The sequence below is a fragment of the Agelaius tricolor genome, unplaced genomic scaffold (genome assembly GCF_023055355.1).
Source record: "Agelaius tricolor isolate 1412-34295 unplaced genomic scaffold, bAgeTri1.0.p SCAF_8, whole genome shotgun sequence".
NCBI classification, from domain to species: domain Eukaryota; kingdom Metazoa; phylum Chordata; class Aves; order Passeriformes; family Icteridae; genus Agelaius; species Agelaius tricolor.
In genome coordinates, this window is record NW_027269268.1 from 3,779,574 (window position 1) to 3,800,687 (window position 21,114).

General features: G+C 48.5%; 1 long non-coding RNA gene across 1 annotated transcript in view; it reads left to right on the forward strand.

Moving 5' to 3' along the window:
* The first annotated feature begins 262 nt into the window (after window positions 1-262).
* Window positions 263-21,114, forward strand: part of LOC139592047 (uncharacterized) — a 79,632-nt gene continuing 58,780 nt past the window's right edge. Inside the window, exons 1-2 of the long non-coding RNA XR_011679882.1 lie at window positions 263-612; window positions 17,698-17,802. This is a non-coding gene — a long non-coding RNA (uncharacterized lncRNA). The remainder of the gene's footprint in view (window positions 613-17,697; window positions 17,803-21,114) is intronic.

The window sequence follows — 21,114 nt, forward strand, 5'->3', positions numbered from 1 at the left end:
TGTCTGCCCTTCCCAGTGGCAGCAGGCTCTGGGGCACCCGAGTAATCCTCTTGAGCAGACAGACACCTGATCAGCAGGTCCAGGGGGTTTTTATGCAGGCTTATATCCCATGAAATCTCCCAGTTTTACTTTAATTGCTGTTGGCAACATGTGGTCTCTGATAAAAAACATATTTTCTGTCGAGATTGCATTCATCAGTTGGGCTAATTTTTCCTGGCCCTCCACCCATCAGAGCTTCTTTGGAAAGGGAAACAGCAGCTTGTGGGTTAGCGGATGCCAGGCAACTGAACAAAAAGAGAGTGAGAGGGGGAAAAGCAGCTCTGTGCCTGCTGCAGAGCGTTTGCACAGAAAGCCCTGGAAGGGTTCCTCTTGCCCGGAGCCCTGCCGATCCAGTGCATGCTCGGGTGGCGGGATAGGGGGCATGTGGTCCGTGGGCTCCGTGGCCAGTGTGGACCTGCACTCGGAGCCCGGGAGGCCCGTCAGGAGCCGCTGCGCAGACAGCTTGCACGCCTGACATGCTGCCAGCACCAGAAGCTCGCCGGGTATTTCTGTCTTGGCAGATGCACATTCTGTTGTAAAGGTCTGTTCAGCTCGTGCCTGCCTCATTCCCAGGTAATGCTCAGCACAGCCTTGCAGCAGGATTTTGCAGCAGGGGCTTTTCCTTGACACTGGGAAAAAAGAGGGGACCTGGTGTGTGATACAGCTCTGGGTGGATTGCTGTCAGGATGTGGTTTCCCAGATGTGCAGCTCCCAGCTCTCCATGCCAGCAGCTCCCAGGCTCTTGTGGGAATGCTGTGGGTGACCCTGTGTCTCCATGTGTTTTAAAAATAAGACAAGAGGAAGAATATTTGGTGGGTAGGCACACTGCCACTTGCTGAGAATTGCTGTGTTGGCTTAAACTACCCCCTGGATTCTTGAGAACTCACTCCAGAGGTAGCAGAAGTGGGGGGAAGAAAAGCAGTTAAAAAAAATGGATTAGCATTAGTTTTGAAGCAAAGCTGAAATGTTTGCAGGGTTTGCATGCTGGTCTCCATATGTCTCTTTTCAATTGCATGTGCTGGAAGAAAAAATGGCAACGTGTAAAGGGATCTGTTAAAATGGAGAGAGGGAAGCGCCATGTGCTCAGAGGCTGCGGGAAAGAGCAGGGACCACCCAGCCCTTCCCTTCGAGGAAAATGGATGTTGTTCTGAAGTCCCTAACTTGGGAGTAATGGCTATTGGTTTCATGTGAAGCAGCATTCCTGTGCTTTCCCATGTCTGAGGAATGGAGGAGCAGAGTATTGTAGCCGTCTGCTCCCTAGCCCTGTGCACCATCCAGACCATTCAGTGAGGAGCTGGGAGACAAATAGCAGCCTGCTCCCTTCAGGGGATGGCTCCCACAGCCCTGCCTGCCTGTTTTTCCAATGTTTTTCATTCCTAGATGCAGACTGACTCAGCCCTGTGCTAATAAAGGCCCCTTTCTGCCCAAATGCAGGCTTCCGTCGTGTGCAGGGGATGGCAGCGCTCCTGCTGACTCTGGGGAGGGCAGGCCTGGGCCATCTGTCCCTGCCGCTCCCAGAGCCACGCACACACCACATCCCGCATATCCCTCCCACAAACCGGTGCCGCTCCTTACAGCAGTGTCTGCGGTTCCTGAATGGATTTATAATCCATCCAATACGGTACATTTGGAATGTGTTACAAAAAGGACAGATTTACAGGAGACAATCTGCCTTCATGATGATTGCATATTGTGGCATTTCTAGTCCATATGGATCAGTAAGACTTGGATAGCAGGCATTTGACCTTCAAAATCATGCAAATGTGAAACCAGACTTCCATTTTTTACAGCTGGGAAAGTCACAGTGTAGCTTCTTCATCTGATTTGGGAGGCATTGATTAAAACACAGTTTGACTTCAGAAATTACTGAGATTTTCATACTGCCTTTTTGCAAAGCCGTGGCTCTAGATCTTTCTCCCTCCTTCCTCACCCCTCCTGGCTAAGCCTGACTCATTAACGCCTGTGACTCAATTGATCATTTCAGAGAGAAGTTGCTAATTTGGAGCCACGGGCTAACTCTAAACAGGACTTTAAACCTTTTTGCTCCCGCCATAGTTAATCTGTGATAATAACTCCTGAGAGCCTCTGAAAAGGTCTGAGTGTGGCTTTCTGTCAACAGCATTAGGGAGCTGTACATTTTCTCACTGAGAAACCTTGGCCATGCCAGATCCAATCAGGATGCTGGGAGCAGCATTAGCCTCCTGGTTTGCAGAAGAGCTCCCTGGGTTGCAGAGAGGTTCTGCTGGGGCTTTAGGATGGTTTCATCTGGGCTCACAGTTCTTGTGTTGCCGTCGTGGTTTGCTGAGCTGGGCTGGGAAGGAAGGGCTCTTGGCTCTGCCCAGTTTAAGCCCCAGGTACTCAGCCTGGGCAGGGCTGCTGTGTTTGCCTGTTTTCACCACCCCTGCACCTGCAAGCTTTGTCTTGCTGGTGGTGTATCCTCACAAGAAATCCTACCCAAACTCCTTCATTGAAATCATTAGGTTTGCCCAGTTCCTCCTTTGTCAAGTTAAAAAAACCCAAACCCAAGACAGCTTATCTTTCACAGTATTTTGGCTAGAGCCTGAAGATGCAATTTACTTGTACCACATGGTTCCACAGAGCTGTCTCATGCACTCCAGAAGGAACGTGTTCGGGCTGACATGAGAAGAATCTATCCTGGCACAGGGCAAAGGGAGACCCGGAGATGCCCAAAGCATGTGTGGCTTTAGTTTGTCTGATTTTCCAGTGACTCTCTGGGTTTGGATTGGTAATTCTGTGAGTTTCCTTTTTTGAGGTTTTCCCCTTTTTTCGCAGTTCCTCCCTAGTCCTGATGCATCTACAGAACTTTATGCCAACTATATATGCTTCACACCCTTGTACAGGGACAGCCATGGCAGGGCTGGTTCTGCAACTCAGGAGAGAGTGTATCCAAGGCTGGGGAAAGAGGGAAGGGTTTTATGTGGTCTAGTGAAGTGTTTAAAAAAAAAAATTATGTTTCTTCAGTTTTAAAATTAACTCATGGACAGAAGTTTCTGAAGTTTCAGTAATTTAGTGGCCATATGCCACAGAACTGTTTCCTGCTGTGAAATCTGTCATGGACAAAGAATTGAAAACAGAAGGAAAGCCTACACTAATATCACCAGCTCTGTGGAGAAGAAAGAATGAGTCCTAGGCTCTGGACACTGGCAGTCCAAAGCAGTAATTAAAGGTCAATGTCTGCCTTTATCAGTAAAGGAGCACTTGAAGGAAATGTCTTTCCCCAGCAGAAGCAGGGGGCCCAGATATTGCTGTCAGCTGGTTGTTCCCCACAAACAGAAGCAGTGTAGTTCAGGGTACACACTGCAGAAAGGGCAGCAATACCTAAGGCACGTGTACTTCACTGGCCTAAGCAGGCCTGGGGATCTCGGCTGCTCCTTGAGCTTCCCTGACACAGTCTTGGCAAATTAAAAGGAAGAGATTCCCCCAAGACTGTGCAGACTTTATCCCAGCACTCATTTACCTGGATTTACCTTGCTTTATGTTCTTAACAACAGACTTTTCCTCTGGGTCTAAATAATTCTGACAATGAGTTGGAGAAGGTTTGGGTTGATGGGTTTTCTTTTTTTTTTCTTTCTGTGAAGTCTTTTTAGAAGAATCGACCAGGGTATGACTGGACAAAAAATAGGAAATTATAAGATTATTTTCTTCTGCATTTTCTTATTTCTGTCACATTTTGAATGGCACAATCTATTTTTTGTTGTGGATTGAAGCAAGTGGTTGTTTTTTTCCTTAGTTTTGCCTGTGAGTTGGCAAGTGCCACTATGCCGTGCTCTCTGTTCCTGCCTCCAGGGCTCCGGTCTGGCACTGCCAGGAGGGACCGGTTTGCCTGGCACCAGGCCTGGGAAGTCTTTGCCCAGCTCATCAGCACCAGCCCCGGACAGAACAGGGAGCTGGCAGCTCCTGCTCCTCTGCACTGAGCTTCAAATGGGGGGTAAAACCAGGGGTGGGGAGCTGGCCTAGTCCCCCTGTGCCCCCACAGAGGGGCATTTGGGCAGGCAGTGTCTGCTTTCCCATTCTTGTGGCACCGACACATGGGTTGGGCATTCAGCTCATCATTGTGAGAGAGCAAGTAAATCAGGGCTTTTACAGGGAATATTCTGTCCTCAGCCACTCACTCTCATCGTGTCTGTTGTTATCAGCTACCACTGACTGGTAAAGCAACAGACCTTAAAGATAATGATATTTGCTGGAACGTGTTTGTCAGGCAGCCAGCTTTCCTCTTACAGCAGCTTTTATTCTCCCTAAAGCACTACTTGTGCTTAACTCCTGCTGCTCCTGCTCTCCCAGAGCTGTTCCCATTCCCACAGCCCCTGCATCAGTGTCAGCACAGCAGACCTGGCAAAGCTGGGCAGGGCTGGAGGAGTCCTGCAAACAGCCTTTCCAAAAGCTGAGGCCAAGTGGACACGCCAAGTGCTGTGTCTCATAGTCATAGGAGTTGCTGGTTGCAGTGTTTATTCAATGCACAGGTATCAGCTTTTACAGGAAGAAGTGTTTGGATACCTGATGAAATTTACTGAAACAGAAACTTAATTTTTTTCTCCCTCTCTGTCTGGGAGAATCAAATCTTTGACTTTTGTCTGCCTCTTATACACACACAGAGATCCATCTATTTTGGGGCTCTCAGCAGGCTGTGGCTCAGTCACTACCATTTTGTGTAAGGACATGGGTCAGTCACTGCCATTTTGGGGCAGGCTGTGGGTCAGTCACTGCTATTTTGTGGCCCTCAGCAGTCTGTGGGTCAGTCACTGCCATTTTGGGGCCCTTAGCAGAGTGGGTCAGTCACTGCCATTTTGTGGCCCTCAGCAGCCTGTGGGTCAGTCACCGCCATTTTGGGGCCCTTGGCAGTCTGTGGGTCAGTCACCGCCATTTTGTGGTTCTCGGCAGGCTGTGGGGTCAGTCACAGCCATTTTGGGTTAAGCGGTGGGTTAGTCACCACCATTTTGTGGCCCTCAGCCATCTGTGGGTCAGTGGCCGCCATTTTGAGGCCCTTAGCAGAGTGGGTCAGTCACTGGCAATTTGTGGCCCTCAGCAGTCTGTGGGTCAGTCACTGGCAATTTGTGGCCCTCAGCAGTCTGTGGGTCGGTCACTGCTATTTTGTGGCCCTCAGCAGTCTGTGGGTCAGCAGCCACCATTTTGTAGTTCTCGGCAGGCTGCGGGGTCAGTCACAGCCATTTTGGGTTAAGCGGTGGGTCAGTCACCACCATTTTCTGGCCCTCAGCAGGCAGTGGGTCAGTCACCACCATTTTGGGGCAGGCTGTGGGTTGGCCACTGAGCAGGGGAGATGTGGAAAAGAGGCTGTGAAGATGTCAGCAATGGAACAGGGTGGGGCGTGGTGTCAGTCTCAAGCTGCAAACAGTGACAGGTACTTCAAACTGAGCACCTCCAAAATATTGTGTAGATTCAGGTAGGTTTCTCATTTCTTAGCACATCAGGCTGTCTGCCTGTCCCCTTTTCCAGGGCACACATGTCACACTTTTTAAGCTGTCCTGTATATATGTTGTCAAGAGAGTTACTCTGCTAGGGCAGCAGTGAAATCTGATCTAGCTCTTCAATTGCAATTTTGGCTTTTGTTTCCTCTGAAAACCTGCTCTATCTCTCTCAAAGCTCTCCTCAGGCATCTAAACATTCTTCTAAGTACAGTGGAAAAGGGATTCTTTGAGAAGAGTTCCCTGGGCTGTGATTCTCTGGAGGAGTGTTGCTGGCACTGTTTTCCACACTGGTACCAGCACACGTCCAGTTGGCATCCCTCACAGTGCTGGGGAACATTGAGAGCCAGGATCGGTCTCAGGGAGAGAAACTGAGCTGCTGGTGTGGATAGAGATTAACCTTTGGGTTAGTGTAGTGTCTGGGCCATGCTAGGGAGGGAAAAAACAGTAATTTTTTTCAGTGCTTAACTCCCTTCTGCTGGGCAAAATCTACCTTGGCAAATTCTGACTACTTCTGGCTTCACAAGTGTGTGTACATTTTGGGTGGCTGAGTTTCCATGGAAATTCAGTGCACCCATCAGGTTCTGAAATGGCTCCACGTGCAGTCTGGATTTGAGAGCAATTGTTAGCTTGTCTTTTTTTTAATGCCACCTTTTGATAGAATTGGCCCATTCTCCTTGTAAGTTATGGAGGAGCAGTTTGCTAAGTAAGCAGACTCCAGAAGTATCTGCCCTCCACACAGGTACATTTACAGGCGTTGTAGAAGTCACTGTGGGAGAAGCTGCAGGACTTCAGGGTTGGTAATGGGGACACTTCCAAGTGTTCATGTCTGTTTCTGAATAGCTTCAGAGGAGCTGTTTGGTTCCAGTGTGTGAATTATCTGCATTTTTAGAAGAACCTTAGTATATATTTATGTAATCTGCCTTTTAACAAATCCTTTATTTTGTATTTATGTGACAGATCATAACAGCACCAAAGGAGCCATTTTTTTATTGTCTGCTTTGTCACTCCTAGTAGACTTCCATGAGGGATATTTTCCTGCTTCAGGTTGGTGTTTGTGCCTCTGAAAGTCAAGGGACCAGCAGTGAGGCTCTCAGCACAGCCAAGACCACTACACCAAAGCTGGGCAGGGAAGGGCTCCTCCTCCTCCTCTCCCTGGCTGTGCGAAGCTGCTGTGCAGGCAGATGGAGTGTCTTGAACCAGCCCTTGCTGCTGGGTTGGGTTTGAGATGTCTGAGCTGTTCTGCTGGAGCCTGGGCAGGGCTGGGGCTGTGTCACTGTGGGTTAAAGCCCATCCTGCGAAGACCCCCCTTCCCAGGCCTCATTCCCTGTTCTCCTGCCTATTACCTCCTAAGCATTGTAATAACTCGGGTAAACTGCCGGGACAACAACGCCGTCTGGAGATCCTGCATCTGCCTGCCTTAATCAGCTTCCTCCCTTGAACAAGAATTTAAATAATGAGTCAATTAATGTTCTCAAATGCCAATGAGATGCAGAAGAGATGGGTGGAGGTGGGAGCAGTGTGAGCTGTTCCAGCACTGGATTTTATGAGGAGTCACACACTAGAGCAGCCAGTTGATCATGTGTCCCACACAGATGTGCCCACCTGGCATTGCTCCTGCTCCCCATGCCTGGCTCAACAGAAAAGGCCCCTTTTCCACAGGACTATGCACCTTTCTGCACAGGGCAGATTTATCAAACACCCACAGGCAGCCAGATGGTCTTTCCATAGGGCCTAGTAGCTTTGTTTACTAATGGGGGCCTTAAAAACGCAAAAGAAAGCCCAACCTCAATCTCCTTCCTTCATACTGAGGATCATTTAATTCATCCCTGCAACCTGCACAGATTATTTTGGCAAGCACCTAATCTCTTGATTGTTGCTTTGACTTCACCTGTGCTCAGGCAGCACTTGAACTCTTCTTACCACATTTTGCTTATTCTGAACAGTAGCAATAATTAATAATAACTAAATTAGCACCATAACTTGTGAGATTTCCTTTTATTTCACAAACTAAATGCAGGCTGGTAGGGCTGAGAAGGGATCTGATCTATAAAAATGGCTGGAAGGAAAACAATGGTTCCTAAATTTTAGGTATTAACATTTCAGTTCTTCCTCTGCCTCTCTTCTCCACAAAAATAATTTTGGTTGCTTTTCGTCCTTCAGATGGCTTACGTAATTTGTAATCCTATCTTGAGCAGAACCAGACAGGTAGTGTGGAGCACATGTTGCCTGTGTTCCTCTGATTCACTGTTTTGTTATTGCTGTAGCAGTGCCTGATGGGGCCAAGTAATGTCCTTAATGTCGTGAATGCTGGAGCTGTACCAGCTGTAAACACTGCTGGAGCGCCCCGTGGCTGGGGAGATTTGCCATCCCTAAAGAAGAGAGGATGGCTGTTCCCTTGCCTTTGGTGACAGCCTCCCGTGCTGGATGAGCCTGACATCATCCTTGCTTGTGACAGGAGCAGGAGCTGCATGAGCACGTGGTGCACAGGGGTGAGCCACGTTTTTGTCAGTAGTTCCTGTTGACCCCCAAAAGGAGTCTGCTGGTGGGGTGCTGTTAAATCTGAAACCTCCTTCACCCTTCTGTCTGTGCATAGACACTGGCTAAAGGCTGTTTTAGGAAGCATGGAGGTAAAGGCCAGGGGATGGAGCTGTGCATCGTGACTGCTTCATCAGGTCCCAGCAAACCTCCCCTTCAATTATTCCCCTGCTGGTGAGTTAGAGAAGCCCAGTGCAGAGTTATTCCACCTGACAGCAGCAGCAGAGCATCCAGGTAAATAAAGATCACAGCCTGGTTGAGAAATGAAGTTGGACCTCAGTCAGATCTAATCAGGGTTAGCTCACCTAGAAACTTACCTGTCAGCGTGTGCCGGACTCGGATACTTTCCCTTCTCCTGGTGAGTTGTGAACAAGGATGTGAGGCTTTGGTGGGGGTTAGGATGAGGATTTGCTGCTGTGCAGAGTTGCAATGGGGCCAGTCCCTTCAGAGGAGTCCCTCCCTGGGTCTGTGGGAGAAACAGGGACACACCAGGGCCTCCAGCATTTGAGTTTTTTGGTATCCAATGGCTTGTGAAAGCACAGACCTTGCCAGCTTCCTCTCTAGTAAGTAACAACCTGTATGTGGAACACATTATCCCTGTCTGTCAGGAGCCCTGCCTAATTGCAATGGGAAATGTAATGTTATCCTTTAACTTCGCATTTATGAAGCAATTTGCAGTGGAAATGGGGACTGTGTGATGGCCTTTCAGAAAGAAGCTGCAGAGCTGGAAAACACACACAATTTAATAAATGACACATCCAATTGTGAGGCAGAGGAGGAGCACTGGTTAAATATTCCCTCGTTTTCTTGCCCTGCGTGTGGAATATGCTGCTGTGGAATAGGCATCAGTTGTTACTGCAGCGTTTGAACTCATAGGGCAGGTGAAGCCTGGGTGCTACAGCAGCTCTGCCAGGGAGCCTGGTGACAGCAAAGAGAGGCAAATTGCTCTGGCTTGGATATTTGTGTTTGGTCTGAAACATGTTCAAAGCATGCAGGGCTTGCTTCTAGAGTAGATTAGAATGTAATGAACTCCTGATGAAGGCTAGAGGAGCCAAGCATGCCCACAGGTTGGTCAGGCTGCCCCAAGGCTATGAGCTGGGCTCTGTGCTCTGCAGTGGGAGCATGGAGCTCGTCTACGATTTCCAGTACCACTTCCTGAGCAGAAAGTGCCAGATGGATTTCCTGCAGTTAGGTAAAGCAGGTGTTTACTCAGGTTCTGGTCAGCAGAGACAGGGGCTGGACAGGCTGGGAGTCCAGAGAGCATCTGCAGGGTTGATGACCTGTTAACATTTGTGCCCTCGCGCTTTGTCCATGTTTTCCATCCTGCTCAGTATTTCCCATTAAAGGGGAGTTGGACATCGCTGTGAAACTGCCAGTGACTGAATATAGATATGTGGTGCTTTTCTCTCACCTGTCTGTTTCACCCTCACAGTGGCTCAGCTTTTGCTGCCTCCCCTGCTTATCTCAATAATTTGTGAATTATTTGAGGCTTTCAGAAATGCACTTTGCATAGCCAGTAGCCAGAGGTGTTATTTCTACCAGGATAGATTTTCTGTCTCTTTTTCCCCTTTGTCTCCATGTGTCATTCCAAGGCAGAGTGAGTGATACACTGTGCCACAGCTCGGTGGATTAGTCACTGACCTTTTGCTGGGGGATTCTCTTTGATGTAGCCTCAGTTCACAATGGAAGTGCAGCCGCTTCTGTGCCCGCCAGTGAGTGTGGGAGCTGGCAGGCTCCTGATGAGTTTCCATGTACCCTTCTGGGAATCTCTGCTCTTTATCTATGGCCTTGGGTCCACATTTTTACTAAGTGTTGGGGTTGCTGAGGCAGGGCGAGTGCAGGAGGCTGCTGCTGGGAATGTTGAGAGGGGAGGGACTGGTTCGGTTAGGACTTACTGAGCCCTGCTGCTCTGCTTTGGTCACTGGCACTGCACTGCCAGTGGCAGGCCAGAGCACTGGGCTGCACATGACAAGGTGTTTCTCTGCAGCTACAAGTCCTGCTGCCAGGGGATCTGAGTGTCTTTTGAGGTGTAAGAGAACAACTCAGATACAATCAGAATAACCTGCCTTATCATGCAGCTTTTCTTTCCTTCCTTCAGAGGCTTAAGATAAACCCTTGGAAGAAGTAAACATGAAAGCCATGTTCTTGAATGCAGGCTTAGGGGCTGTTGCTGTGCTTGTGTGGCATTTCCATTGTTTTGTCACTGCAAAGGAATGTGTGGAAAAATCCACTTGTTTACTTGAAGCCAAGTGAAAAAGTTGGCACAAGTTCCCTGTGGGATTTGAGGAGAAGAAAGGAGAGCTATAGTGGAGAACTTGTTGCCGGAAGGTGGGCCTCCATCACTAAACCAAAGTCTTGTGCTCCAGAGTGTCCCTGTTGCAGTGCAGGACAGGCCAGTGCTGGGCTGCACTCCCACAGCATTAGGGCAGGAGGCATGGAATTCATGTGAGCTTGATGGGGAAGGCAGACATGGAGAGTGGCATGGGGCTGCTTGGACACTGCTGCCTTTGTGCAGTGTCACTGGGGTCCTGGAAACCAGAAACAAGCCCAGCAGCATCTGCAGGAGTCTTTAAGGAGAAGCTTTCTGTTTCCTGTTGAAGTACAGCAGAAATTGGATGCAAGCTTCCTGGCCTTTTCTTCAGAATGGTTTGTGAATGATGTGTTCCTGTGGCTGTCCAATGCATTGTTAATTAGCCATATATATCCATAATGACATGTGCAAAAGCTTTTTGTGAATTGTAAATACACCTCTCACTGGCTGCCTAAGTCACACAGGCATTTTGCAAATATCTCCCAAAATAATTTCTGAGCATCTCTTCCAAAGGGACGTTGAGCATGGGATTTGCTCCCTTTGAGGAGGAGCTGCTGGAACTGTGATTTATGGACTGTGCCTCCTGAAGTCCAGGGATCAGGAACACACTTGAGAGGTGGAAGGACAGGAGCAGAGGGCTGGCCTGACCATCAGGTACATTAATGGAGGGCAGTCTGTCATGTCACTAATGATGGCAGTGGCACTTCATTATGCTGCTGTAGTACCTGTAGCTGGTGCTGAGGGAGGAGATGCTCTTTGATGTGTCAGTGTAACCACAATGCTCTCAGGATACCTCACTTAGTTGAGAACACAGGATTTTCCCCTGAGTATTGGTCCTCCCTTCACTGATTTGGGTTGGGTTTTCTGTTACCCTTGTGGCTTAGACAACTGCAGGTATTAAAGGGCCATTCAATGAGGTTCAGCTAGCTGGAGGGGCCTTTGGAAAACTGGGACAAGCAAGAGGAAGCTGGGAGTCCCTGTCAGCTGGCCGCAGCACAGACTGCAGAGCCAGTGAGTTTCTCTACTGGTGGAAGAGGTTGCATGGCATCAGGAACCTGAGTCCTGTGTCTGCCTATGTCTGGAGGCTTAAAAGTCCCAGGGGCTGCTGTGCTTTTGGAAAACCTAGATAGAAGATCCTGGTGCTGAGGTGAAATAGGGCAGCTGGCTTAGCTGTAAAATAGTTACAATGGCAAATATATCTCAGGTGAGCTGTTGGAGATCTGCAGGTACTGGAAGTGTCCTTTGTGCATGGCTTGGGGTACCATATGCCATTCAGTAAGGGCACAGTCGGTGTGCTGGTGACCCACATCCAAGGTGGAGGGTATGGAATGAAGAGGTGACAGTGGTTGGGGTCCTGTCTCTCCATGTCCTTGTGTTATCTGCCCTCTTGGTGAGACGTTCTATCTGCAATACCACTAAAGGTACAGATATGCCCACATCTCTTGCTCTTTTTGTGCCCCTTGCTGTTGACCCTATTCAGGAGTTAGTTTTTAAACAGAGCAGAACCATATACTCCTTTTCCTATTCAAAGAGGACTTCTGGTTAATGGTACTTTATGGTTATTAATAGTAAATCAACGGTGTTTACCTCAGCAGGTTCGACTTCCTTTTACTACCTGACATTATTTTGGTAGGAGAGCTTGGGCCAGTAAAAGGCAAAGAGTGGCTGCCTTAAAGGGAATGGTTTAGAAACCCCTCAGATGCCAAAATGGTGGCTATGTAAGAAGCTGCCCAAGAGTCAGAGCAGCCCGATGGATCCCTGGTTGGTGGGCTCTAGTTCCGTGTTGTCCCCGGTCCCTCTCATGGCAGGTGAGCTCCAGCTGTGTGTCCAACTCTGTCCCCGGGCTGATGTCATGAGTTGCTGTTGGATATTGCCTGAGAGCTCCATCACTGCTGTACTCAGCTTTGGGCTCTAGAAATGTGCTGATGGTCTGGCTGGGTCAAATGTTAGCGTTCAGCTGAAATCCAAGGGAACAGCCTGGCTCATGCCTTGCTTGCTGTGTTTCCTTTTCTCTGCAGAGATCTGTGTGGGCAGGTTTCATGTTTGTGTGCTCTGTGCCTCTGGGCTGAGACCTGGGCTCTCCGTTGCCCCTGAAATCAGCCCATGCGGACAGCAGATTTACAGGGGAGCTCTCCCAAGCTGAGCTGGGGCGTTTGAGGTTTTACTGTCCCCTTTGGCTGCTTGTCTCGTGCGTGATATGTGGAGGGGCATATAAAGACTGGAGATTAAAAAAAGGAAAAAGTTACCTTTTCTATGTGGGAATAAATCCAGAGGCAAGTGCTCCTGGTGTGTGGGAGGAGGGCAGGGCCAGGTGGGCCACAGGAGCCACAGCGCTGAGGGGAGCAGGGCTGCCCTCCTGGCCTGCGAACGCAGCATCAATGGACCATAAGTGCTCCTGCAATGGCACTGGATCCGTGGCAGCTGTTTGTTCAATGTTTCATGCTTTTAGCCACATCTGTTCCAAATGAGTGTTAATATTGCAGTGGCATCCACTAAGGATGGGCTCTGTCAGCTCTGCTGAGCGTCAGGCTGACCCTGGTGACAAGGAAAGAGCAGTTCAGCCCACAGTGCTCCCTCTCCCTCCACCCCCCGTATCCATCTTGCCTGGCTCCGCTCCATCAGAACGCCTTTCCTCCCCACCAAGGGGGGAAAAGAAAAGGGAAAACTAAGGCAGTGATTCTCAAGGAGAAAGATTGCATTTATTCCTAGCACCCTGTCCAGCAATGTCAGATAACAGTTTATTCATCCCCTGGCCCCTGTATGACATTGAAGCATATCAACAGTGACAAAAGTATATTGAATAATTATCTTGAAATTAATACATTATCCCAAACTTAAATAAATGTCATCTGATCAATATATCTTGGAATGGAAAGGGAAGAGAATGTGAAGGGCATCGCTTCATTATTCATTAATTTTAGAGTAATGTAGGCAGATGAAATGGTTATTTCAGAGCACTGCTATTATACTCACTGGCATTTTAAATAACTCCCAAGATTTAACAGTATATATTCCCTTGTTGAAGCAGCTTACACTTGTTAACACTGTGGGTTCCAGATTTCTCTGCTTGACGGTGCCAGAAAAGACCAGAAATACTGTTCCAGCCCCATTTTTTTTTTTGGTTTTTTTTTTTGGTTTTTTTTGTTTGTTTGTTTGGTTGGGATTTTTTTTCCTGTACCCTTTCTGTTTCTTCTGTGGTTTAAGAGATCCAGTTCCACCCTCACCAGTACAGCACATGCTGGGATCAGTCCAGCTGAAACATCTGGGCATGACTGTTGAATTCCTGGGAATGAGAGGTGACCCCATTTCATCCATATGTATGGCTCTGGCTCAAAATCAAGCTGCTGGTTGCAGATTTCTCTGTGAGGAGAAAATGGAAGCAATCTTGTGCCTCCTGGAATCAGGATCAATGCTTGGACTCTGGCTGGCTTTCCTCAGGAGCAGGCAAGGTGAGATCCTCCGGTGTGGCCTCACATGGGTCAGACAGGTGCTCACTACAGATGTGCCCAGGGACCTGGCTCTGGCCTTTTCTCTTTTCAGGGACCACTGCAGAGCTACAGGGACCAGCAGGAACCAGTCCAGGGCACACATCTGTAGGATTATAACAAAACCAAGAAACCACATTGGCAGCTGCTGTAAAACTGCTTGACAGAGTTGAGCTGATTAACTGAGAATTCTCAGCTGAGAATCCAGCCTGGTGGAGCGTAGTACCTGTGCTGGCACATGCAGAGCATAGCCAGGACATGGTTTTGGTTGGAAGTTGCAGGTATTTGGGAACAGTAGGGATTGGATGGCAGGGCCTTAGTGAAGTGAGAGGAGAGGCCACAGGCAGCCCTGAGTCTGTACTTAACTCAGGCACCTGTGTGTCACAGCTCTGCCAAGCCCACTCCCATGTGGGATTCTCCTTGCCACAAAGGCCAGAACATCACAAAGACCATCTTAGATCAGTGTGACAAAAGCCCCAGCCATGCTGGTGCCTCCTTCCTGTGTTGGTGCTGCTTTCACACTTGCCATGAGTGTTTTCCCCTGCTGTGCACCCTTCCTCCCACCCCTCGTGGGCTGCAGTGCCAGGTGCGCACAGGTTGTGTGAAGCTGGGGCAGATTTGAACTGTGCCCTGCCTCTGCCTCACACCAATAAATGTCCTCTCCTGTGGTGCCCACGGACAAGCACGACACTTAATGACACCCAGCAAGGTCTGCAGTGCCAAATGAACTGGGATTCTGGGAATGGATTATCTGTGCCCAGCTCAGAGGTACTGGAAATGCATTATCCAGTGTCTCAGGCTCATGGCTTGGAGTGGGGCTGGGAGAAGAATGCACTGTCAGTAATTTACTTCATAAATTTAACCTTCCAGCATATTTTGAATAAATCTTCACAAGTGTCCTGCATGTCACACACCCTGTTATGATTTTGACATTACTCATGACCTGTGTTTCTCCTTCCCTCATCTGTGGCTGATTTCATGCAAATTTACAGTCAAGTTCACAATTGAATATGCTGGAAATTCCAGCTGTTGCTTGGTTTAGGGTAGTCACCTCTGTGGTTGGTGTTTTATTTCCCCTATGTGGGTCTGTGTAGGCGAATCACCTTGTTCGTCCTCTAGCAGAAATCAGGCCTTTTTTCTTTTTTCCCCCTATGGCTTCAGCTGATCTTCGATCTAGCCAACATAAATATTTTCTCTACCAGGAAATACTAACTATATTTTTCTCTAGGAAAATAGTAAAACAAGGTGTAAAGTTGAGAGGTGCCATAGTGTGTGTGCATGTGCTTGTGCAGCTCTGTGTGTGTGTGTGTGTGTGTGTGTGTGTGTGTGTACTGGCAGAATGTTCCAGCAACCTGCATGCTGTACTTAGAAGAACTGAGGCATGTTCCTGTGTGTGAAAGGAGAGAAAATTATTTGTTTCTGTGGGGAACAGAGTGAGGGGATTAAGGAAACAATTGCAGTGACACAGCAGAGTGGTGCCTGAGATGCTGATAAATTGAGGCCTTTTGGAAACATTGAGGCACGCATGGAGCGCCTGTCACCGAGGCATGCCAGGCCCAAGAGTATGGTGAGCCAATGTGGGTGTGTTTCAGGACAGAATATCCAGGGACAAATAGAGTGAAGAGCAGAGCAGATGAGGCCCCAGAGCAGGATGCGCCCTCTGCGTGACGCACAGTGCAGCAGATGCCGTGGTGTGTACGGAGCAGCAGCACAGCACCCAGAGCCCTGCTTCCCAACGCCCTTGCTTTGCCTGGCCCTGCCTGGGAGCTGCAGTCACTGCTGGAACATCTGTGTTTATTTTGCATGACAAACTTGTTCCTGGGCTCTGACAAAACGCGTGCTGGTCTGGGACTGGGGTTTGGGCTCCTCAGCAGAGCTGTGCCATAGTGCGCGGCTGGCCCTGCGCTGCTCTATAATACATATTACATTACTTCATCCATAGTTAATGACAAGTGTGCTATATTTTTAATCTTTATAGCTTTATTGTGTGCAAGTGGTTTTAATAATTGGTGCTGCAGGATGGTTACTTCCCAGAATTACCCTGCAAAATTGCTGTGTTTTCAGCCTTCAGTTGCGCAGGTTGTAAATTATAAACTTGGTTAGTAATAAACTTGGCTCCCTCTCACTGCTCTGTGGAGATGCCAACCTGTAACAACAGCAAAAAGATAGATGCTGGCAAAAATTCCTCCCTGAAGCTATCCTCATCCTATGTGCATGGCCTGTGGGGCAAGGAGTCTCTCTGGTAACCCCTGCTTATGCTTTGTGTGTGTGACCATGAGCAGGAAAATAACTGCAATGAGACAGAGATAGTGGTAAGGAGCAAAGGGGCTTGGGGACTCCCTGAACCCCTCCACCTCCTCCAAGACATTCCTCGGTCTCCTACCCACGTGGAGCAGGAGCACTTCTGCCAGAATTGTGATAAACAAGGCATGTGGTGTCCAAATGCCTCTGTTGGTGTCCTGAGCCTGCACATCCCTGAACTGGGGCTCTGGAACGGGGTTGCACATGACTGATGCTGGGACTGTAGCCTTGTCTCATGTGGAGTCTCTGCTCATCCCATCTGAGGGCTGAGATTAGGGTGCTGCCCACCAATGCAACACACATACTGTGGAGCCTCGGGCCAGCAGAGCATTTTTATTTAAGAAAAAGAATACAAAACTGGGTGAAGGTGTTCTGGAGGCTTCCTATTTCAGCTGGCTCATTCTGTTTGACATTTCTCAATTCTCTCTTTCTGGGCACGTCCCCAGCAGGATGATGGTAGTGCCTCCCCTTCCCCTGTGCACTGGGATGGTGAAGACTGTGTCCCTCCCTCCTGTGCTGCCTTGGCTCCCAGTTTCCACCCCCAAGAGCCGGGGGCCCAGGTGCTGGGGCAGCCCCCCAAGCCCCACACACACAGTCCCCAGCATCCCGAGGAATGCTGTGAGCGCGGCAAACACACAGTGTCTCTCCGGAGGCGCAGCTCTGGGATGGCCTCAGGTAACAGCAGCTCCTTTGATCTGGCTTGTTGCCTTCAGCCTCCAGCTGCTGGCGACGTTCCGCTGCCTCTGAAACCCTGTTCACCCGTGGGCAATATCCACCTGCTGCCATCCTCGGAGCCAGGCAGGGGATGTGAAATAGGCTCCTGGAGTGCCTGCAGGAGTTACTGGAATAGCTGATGATCAGCCTGCAGGAAGATGGGAGTCTGGGGGAGGGTGTCAAGGGCCAGGCAGCACTTTGAGCAACCACACAGCCTGCAGAAGTGAGCAGTCCTCAGCTGGGGACAGGCTCTAGTCCTACCAACCCGCTCTGCTTTAAAGCAGCACCAAGACCTCCCTTAAATTACTGGATTTCTTATATTTTGGCTTGGGATGAAACTGTGTCATTGTCAGTGGCATTTTTAAGCCTTACATGAACACAATGAAGTATTAATAGCTGAAGCAAGACAAGACGTAAAGAGGTAATTCATAAGAAATAAATCACTTAATGCTTTAAGCTTCTTTACTTCCCCCAGAAACACTGAAGACATGTGGGGTTCCTCATAAAAACATGTATCTTTAAGTCCCCTGGTAATAATGGGTGCAGACGTTTTTCATTAGTTCCTGAGCTTTGAGGTGCAAACATTTGGATTTCACCCTTCACTCTGTGTGGGGCTGGTCAGCCTCCAATTGCTGGGAAGTGACTGACTTTGCAGGGGGCTGTGCATTTCTAGGGTACTTGTTCTCTGTGGATACAAGTGAATTGGGGAATCTTGATTGTTTGACCAAGGTGCTTCAGCACGTTTAGCTTGTGTCTTTGGGGCTCAGGCACCTGTTAAATGAAAGATTTTTCCTCGTGAAATGCTCGTTTGAGCATTTTCCTGTGACTTGGCTAACTCTGCACCATCCTTTTGCTGGCATTGCAGTGCCTTGTGGCCCAGCTGTCTCCTCTGGATCTCTGGTGACCCAACACAGCCACAGTGGACCTGCCAGGTGACAACCATGAGGCACAGCAGGAGGTGAAGGCTAAGGTAGGAGATGTTCAGTCTTATTTACACATTGAACACATTGAAAGACAGATTACCACTGAAGCACACAAACACATGCAAACACTGTGATTCCAAGTGCATTCAGGGACATCCACCTTTCTTCTGATGGCTGGAGCAGAACAGCGATCCTGTTTGAGCAGTGTTGGACTGAAGAAATTAAGGTAGGAGGGAGGAGATTTAAAAAGAAGTAAAGCAGCTTTTTTTCTGTGCGCGTGCCTTTGTTGTCTCCTTTTGGATGCTGTGATTTCCATTTTACTTTGTGTCTATTGCCAGTTCTGCAGAGCACCAGTTCACTGTGAGCACTTGTCGCAATGTGGGTGATTTTTTACTGATGGTGTCCAGTTTGTTTCAGTTAACATATTTGTGGGCAAAGATTTCATTCAGATGTGTGTTCAAGACCACCTGATTTGATAGAGGCTTTGAGCAGGGTTTAATCTGCCTTGTGGAGCACATTGGGGGGGTGCCAGGCTGGGTGGGGAGGTGCCTGTGCCCATGCTGCGCTCAGCCAAGAGCTGCTCTGCTGAAGGCTTTGAGGGAGTTCTCCTCACTAATTAGTCATCCTGTCTGAAACAAATAAGATTATCACTACTTTTTGTTGAATGTTGAAGTCCCAATTATGGCTATGCTTGATGGAGGGGAGAGCAAGTTCAACAGTCCTTGTTCCCACTGTTCAAGTGTTCACTTTAACACAAGCTGTTGTGTGTTTGAAAATCAGCGTGTTAATGTTGTGTGTGCCTCACTCCTCTGAGAGCAGCTGCAGTGCCTGTTTCAACCAGTGCACAGTGTTCCTGGAACTGGGACTTCTTTGTGACATGAGGGGTTTGCACCCCACACCCTGTAGGCTCGTGACAGTCCTTCTAACAGTCTGTGTGGGTGCAGTGTCTGGGAGAGGAGACCTTGGGAAATGCCTCTTGGGAAAAGCCTGCTGTTGGTGAGGTGCTGAAACACACAGGGGAATTGTGCAGGTAAGGCTGGAGGTACCCCCATGTGGGGCAGGGGCACAGCCTGAGCACAGGCTGTTGGAGCTGAATGTGCTGAGCTCAGGACAGGGCTGTGGCACCTGCTGGGCTGCCTAAATCAGGGGTCATGTCTCATTTACCTTTTGCAAAGAGTGTAAAGAGACAGACCTGAACAAGGTCCCTCCTAAAGGGAGGGTGTATCAGCTTAACCCCAAAGTCAGCTGTGAGGTGAATCTGATCTCAAATACTGGGACACGACAAAGCATCGTCCTTAGAAAGTGCACTTTTCCTCTGACAGAATGCAAATTAGTTAATAGTTTCCAGCAGCCAAAAATGTACTAAAGCATACTAAAGCATGATTTGAGCAGGAAGGAAGCCACCAGCAGTGCTGCCACCTCTTTGACAGCTCTTCTAATCACCATAGCTTTATCAAGAAGTGTTAAGTTGTATTTTTTTATTGATATTTAAGAATAAATTCTTACAACATCATCTCTATAAAAGGTTCATCACAGACCAAATACCACTCTAACCTTTTAAGCTTCTACAGTAAAAACTGTCGTCTTTATTTATCTAAGTTTGGGAGAGATACAAATGTAATCATAACCCCCAAGGCAAAATTTTATGGCAGTTTTCAGAACTCCTCTCTATAAAAACTACTCAAAGCTACCAACATAAAAGCTCCCAATAAAATTTGCTTTCGATCCTAGTCGTAAAACATGGGTTTTTTTCCCTGGTCCTGGAACTACAGGTGTCCGATTGGCAGTGCTGGTCGCTGCCGGATCCCCTGGCAATGTCAGGCTCCATGTATCTGTTGGGTCAGGTGGGCAAGGAGGGGCTGCTACCCCTGAGCTCTGCCTTGGCTTATGCCAGCACAGCCTGTGGGTGCCTGGTGCTGTGCCTGATGGCAAGTGTTGGCACAGGAGGTGTGGTTAGATTGTGGCTGGGGCAATTCTGAAGGTGAGCAAAATCTTTGGGCACGCGAGGAGCTGTACAATAAAAAGCTGAAAAAGAACATCACAGGCAGTAATGTAGAACACAGGACTCTTTCCTCTGTTGCTTGGCTGTTAAAACATTGGGGATCTGCACTTGTTTGCAAGACTGGTGGCCCTCCAGGTCTTATTTTGGTGACATAGGAATCCATGCACCAGAGGTTGCCTTAATTAAAGATTCCTTACAGCTATTTCCACATGCAGTGTTAGCAGTAAGTAAAAAACCCTTTATATACATATAGCTGAGAAACCCAATCTGGACCCATATGCCATGAGGTTGGGCTGGGGGGACCCAGGCCGGCTGTGTTCTTGAAATGCAGTGCAGGAATAAATCTCTACAGGCTTTAGTGGATTCCTGGCAAGTAAAGCCTCACACTTTATCAGCCTAGAGTAATTTGCTTTTGCTGTGCAGAGTGGATTTAACCCTGCTACCTCACTCTGGATGTTTTCTGTTCAGAGACCTGAACCTGTTCTTCTGACTGCAATTAGGGGAAAATCTAACATAGCACAAAGCTTCTGCTGGTAAAGGAGAGCAGAGACAATTCCTAGATGTGAAATAACAAGCACAGCTGCCTTCTTTGGGGTACACACCTCAAAGCATCCCAGAAATGTTATGGTAAGTAAGAACAATGTGATATAAAAGTGTGCTTGGATGCAAGTATTTTTCTGAGGCAAAAATACTATTATGTTGATTTCTAAAGCTGCTTTTTTCAGAAGGCTGGAGGTGATCCAGAAAGCCTCTACCTGGCAGCCCACATCTTGTGTTTGCAGGCCTTGGCCTTGCTTGTTATTCTAAGCCCCGCTGCATGCTCTGACTGTTCTATGCTGGGAAACATTATGTGGTTGCTCGTCTCAGCTGATGGTCCTTGTGAGGAGGGTGGGAAGCCCATAGCCCCATCTTTGGGAAGTTTCCTTCCCATGGTACTTCCCAAGGGCTTTTTCCTCCTGACTCCGTGTGCTCCTCTGCAGAGACGTCCTTGGGAGCTCTAGGACTGCCAGGAAAGGGCAGTCAGGGAAATCAGGTAGATACAGTAGTTGCATAACATGTATAATAAAAGCTGTGATTAATGACAGGGCTTTTCTGTTTACTTTAAAGTAGACTTAAATTACAAATCTGTCTTCCCAATTGTGTGTGATGTTAGGAATTTGCTCTGGGAGCATTCCCAAACTGGCTGTTAGAGCTGTGTTCCTATCTCCCTGTCTTTGCTCCACTGGAGAGGCTGCTGGGTACTTCCTGTGTGCTGGGTCTGTGATTACTGATTAGTTCTGCTTTGTGGGTGCTGTCTGACATGGGAACTTCTCCCCAGTGCCCATCCTGAGTTATCAGTTAGCCTAGGGCTGTTGGG